Raw genomic sequence first — 4,911 nt, 5'->3', positions numbered from 1 at the left:
AAACAAATGGCAGAAAATACTTGTTTTGGTGGAAGCTGTAAAAAAAAGGTTAATATATCAGCTAATTCTGTTTAGGAAAATACATCAGAAAGACTGAGCATCTGGTATTGTTAATCTTCTCAGTAAATACTGAAAATAAATACTCAGGATTCAGACTTGGGCTATTTGTTTCTTCAGAAGAAATAGCTCGATAGTATTTTCATGTGGAGCTAATTCACAGTCTTCACATGAATTATTTGGTGACATAGAAAAGTTGAGTTGTGAAAACAGTCATTATTTCAACTTTCTCATTTAGTGTGAGAAATTCTACAGTATTAAAATGTGCTGAGTCAATCCATGGTTTTACTAAAGTAAAGGGAAAATAATGCCATTGCCTTCAACAGCACCAGGACTTATCCTTGTGTTTATAAATCAGAAATCCCTTAAACCAACACTGGACTGTATTTACACAGATCACTGATCCACTTCTCTGAACCAAAACACAATTCCATTTTATTTTATGTTTGTTCCTTTCTCAAGCAAGAACACTGTTACAGAAGTCAGCAAACAGTGTAATTCTGTAAACATGTTCTATTTTCAGAGACAATAACTGCAAAAATACGACCTTCATTTTTATCTCTGAAAATGCCAAAACAAAGTTTGAAACCATCTGAATAAGCAAAAGCTTACATCTGTTTATTTTTTCCTATTCAGTAAGTTGTACAGGACACAAAATGTGATTATTCCATTTAATAGTTGCTCTTAATCATTTCAGGTTATAAAATATGACATCTAATTAATCTTTTACTTTTATAGCATATATAATAATTTTAAGGTAATATATGGTTTTTGCTAATTTTTTTTTACAGTGTCTGAATCTCTTTTTCTGAGATATTATAACCCTGAACTTTAACAGACCACTTATCAATTAAGGAACATCTAGGCTTTTAGATTTAAAATAAATAAAAGAAAAGAACCCAGAGTTTCCTATAACAGAAAAATGACAATTTCGTAAAACACTTCACTTTTTTTAAAGATAATTTTATATTGTGTGATCACAAAAGGACATTGTGACATTGCCAGTTTAACTGATGTTTTAGTTATTTCCCATGCAGCCATATAGTTTCCCCAAATAGCTGTATCTGTAAAAATTCCCACCAGAGTCCTTTAGGAGTCACCTTCTTCTCTGAAGTCTCTCCAGTGCCTTTTTGCAAAATATTTATAGAATGTAGTATGCAAAGAATACTTTTTCTCTACATAATTTTTACTTACGAAACATTTATGGAGTGTAATACACTAAGAATATTTTTCCTTACCTAATTTTTATTCTAACAAAACTTTATTAATTTACTAGCGTTACTTAGTTGAATCTCTTAAATCCCACAATTCAAGTCTGTGCTTAAGTGATTTAAAGATATTGATCACAATAACACTAATTGTATTAGTTTTGTTTGATTGGGCAGAGCAAGGATTTCTATGTTAATCTGTGGTCCCTTTTTCCAAAGTCCCTTTTTAAACATAGTTGTTTAATTCTTTGGCCAGAATTATAGGAATATATTTACTGATATTGGTATCCACTTTTTTAGTTTCCTATAAAATAACTGTTGGCTTGTCTGGCTAAGGCACCTCTTCAGTACCAACTGATATGAAATAGAGTTCTCAGTCACTCAAACTATAATTTCTTTAACTGATTGTGTAGTTTGGGCTGGGTGCCCTCTGCTACGGGGGTGTTTCCTGTGTCCAGAAGTCCAGTCCAGTGGGTGGACACAGGAAATTAGGTATTTCTGCCATAAGCCCTGCGCCACTATAAATTTACGGCAGGGTCTAGCACTTTCTCTTTCCTTCCCCTCCACTACCTGGTAACTGGGGGAGATGTCTCCCGGCCATGGGCCTGGTTAGGCCCAAGGTCACGGGGGGATGGGCAGTCTCACATCTGGCCAGCTGAGACTAGCCTAGTAGTGGGGAGGAGGGAGGGAAGGAGGAGCCCTGGGGGTCTTGGGTGCACCCTCAGGTGGGGATGGGATCTTTCTGGGTCTGTTTTGGGGATTCCCTTGTCTCTGTGCTTCTAGCTTTCTGCACGCACTCACTGTTTTCTATTTAAACTTTCCATCACTTTTGCAATCCGTTTGTTCGAGTCATTATTTCTGCGCATGGTGGGGAGGGGATCTGACCCAACTCATTACACTGATGACAGAAAAATATGTGCATATGCGTATATGTGCATCTAATGTACATACTCAGTTTTGCTTTGCAAAAACCCCACAAACCCTAGTGTCCTGGTTTAAGGATGGACAGATCCTCTATTGCCTCAAGAGAGACAAAAGAATGATACTCACACAAATGGATTGGAAAGTGGAGGAAAGTTTAAATGGAAAAGCAATTAGTGTTTTACAAAAACTACAAAGCATAGTGGTAAAGAATTCCAAAGCTTACAGTCCCTTACAGCACATCCAAAGGCCCCCAACACTTCCTTTCTTCCCACCAGAGGGTCTACCCAAAAACCCCCAGGGCTCTTTCTTCCCACCCCCTCCCCGCCCTCGCTAGGGTAGTCTCAGGATGGCTAGGTCTGAGACTGGCCCCCTGCTTCTCCTCCTGGCATTAGGCCTAGACTGGCCTAAGAGGCCTTGAGATACTCCCCCACTGTTACCCAATAGGGAGCATCTCCCATGGGAGCAGAGAGGGAAGAAAGAGGAAGAGAATGACTTTGCAGATGAATTTATAGGGCGCAGGATTTATTGGTAGAAATAAGCTGTTTCCTGTGTCCACCTTACTGAGTTGGACACTCAGGACACTGGAGGTGTAACTTATGTAGCAGTAACAGGAAGCACCCAGCCTAAACTGCCACACCTAGAATCATACATTTAATATTTTATTTTTTTCAACAATGTCTGTCTAGGCAATCCATTTATCTTCATGTATCTACACCTGGCCCTGCTTTCTGTGAGTGTTTTGTATCACAAACACTTGAGTAGGCATTTGACATCAATCCACTATTTATTGTTATTCTCATAATCTTTGCCATTAACTTCCCACTGATAGTAACTGGTAAGGAAATCTGGGAAATCTTAGTGTAAATCAGAATTAAAGAAAAGATTCTCACTTTCCTTACTTGCTTTCTAGTTTTCACCACGGCAATAGAAATAGAAAGATTGTTATCTGTCTTTGACCTGAAAGATTTTTCTGAAGAAGCTATGAATTTTCCACTTTGTTCATTTTCACTCATTCTTGTAATCCTATAAGATCCTTTAACGTTTGCCACAGCATTGCTCTACATTTTATGTACAGCAGGAATAGCTTTAAGTCTTTCAGCAGAAGCAGTCTTCCTGTGGAGGCAATTGTAATATCAAAAGCTGGGCTAAAATGGATACTGATGAAGAGAATAGAGATTTGGATTGATGCAGCAGGAAACAACAAAAGGAAGGAAGCAAAATTGAAGTTATTAGTACTCAAAGTTCAATGATGATGGCAAAAATTAGTAGAAAAGTTGCAGTGAACAGAGACTATTTCTCTTGTGTGCAGTTGTGATGTTAAAAATGTTTCACAAAACTAAGCACTGAGCATCTGTGATCTCTAAACAGGTATTCTTCCTTTTGCACACATTCTCTTGGCAACCAAGTCAGTGAGGGATTTGGAGCACAAGCCCTATGAGGAGAGACTGAGGGAGCTGGGGTTGCTTAGCCTGGAGAAGAGGAGGCTCAGGGGTGACCTTATTGCTCTCTACAAGTACCTTAAAGGAGGTTGTAGACAGGCAGACGTTGGTCTCTTCTCCCAGGCAACCAGCCCTAGAATGAGAGGACACAGTCTCAAGATGCACCAGGGGAGGTTTAGGCTGGAGTTTAGGAAGAAGTTCTACACAGAGAGATTGATTGCCCGCTGGAATGGGCTGCCCTTGGAGGTGGTGGAATCACCATCATTGGAGGTGTTTAGGAGGCGACTTCATAGGGTGCTTGGTTGCATGGTTTAGTTGATTAGGTGGGTTGGATGACAGGTTGGACGCAATGATCTTGAAGGTCTCTTCCAACCTGGTCTATTCTATTCTATTCTATTCTATTCTATTCTATTCTATTCTATTCTATTCTATTCTATTCTATTCTATTCTATCTTGCTCTGCAGAATCTCATTCAAATTAGAGGACTAACTTAAGCTTGTGTGTATATGAACCTGTCAGTGGTGTATGACTATTGTTCACAACACATTAACAGCACCGGGATTTGCCCATATACATTTTGATAATTGACTATTATTTCTATTATTTACTAAAATAATCTTTTAAACCCATCATAAGCTTGATTGATAGCTTGCCCTTTCAGAGGCTTTCAGGCTATTTCACTCTGATTCAAGCTCTGGTTTTCTTTCTTATGAGGGAAAACATTCCTCCTCACCCCCAACATATTATTCTTAAAATTTTGACCTACTTGCTATTAAATGTTAATTTATTTATAGTTGATTCTGCAAACAGGTGATTTGTCTGTAGAGACCTTCAAGAACAGTTTCACGGGTACATGGGACTAATTAAGTACCTTCTTGATTGTAGTATATATTTATAGATGGAAAGGCAGAGTATTTAAGAAAGCTCTAGTGATAGTAAAGTAATTGATTCTATTTCAGATGTTCATCTGAGAACTCAAAAATAAATAATTTGTTTAAAAGGAAGATCAACAGATGTCTATGCAGTCAGGCTACTAGAAACTTTCATTTTTTATCACACCCAGGGTGTGTAAATGACTGACTACATCAGTCTCTGTCTGATCTATAAAGCATTGAAGTGTTACACCTTTCTGCTTTCTAACCTCAGGAGAAGTTGCTCCCTAGAAAAGGGAGCAACTGGCTACCTCTCTCTGGGAAGATATTCCTTAAGTCTTCAATTAAGACAGGAAACAAAATGAGAAAGAAAATATAAATAATGCATCAACTCACAACATGGAGACAAAA

Source organism: Melanerpes formicivorus, unplaced genomic scaffold (assembly GCF_026170545.1).
Source record: "Melanerpes formicivorus ecotype bairdi unplaced genomic scaffold, bMelFor1.0.p_v2 SCAF_1, whole genome shotgun sequence".
NCBI lineage: Eukaryota > Metazoa > Chordata > Aves > Piciformes > Picidae > Melanerpes > Melanerpes formicivorus.
This window is presented reverse-complemented; position numbering follows the sequence as displayed.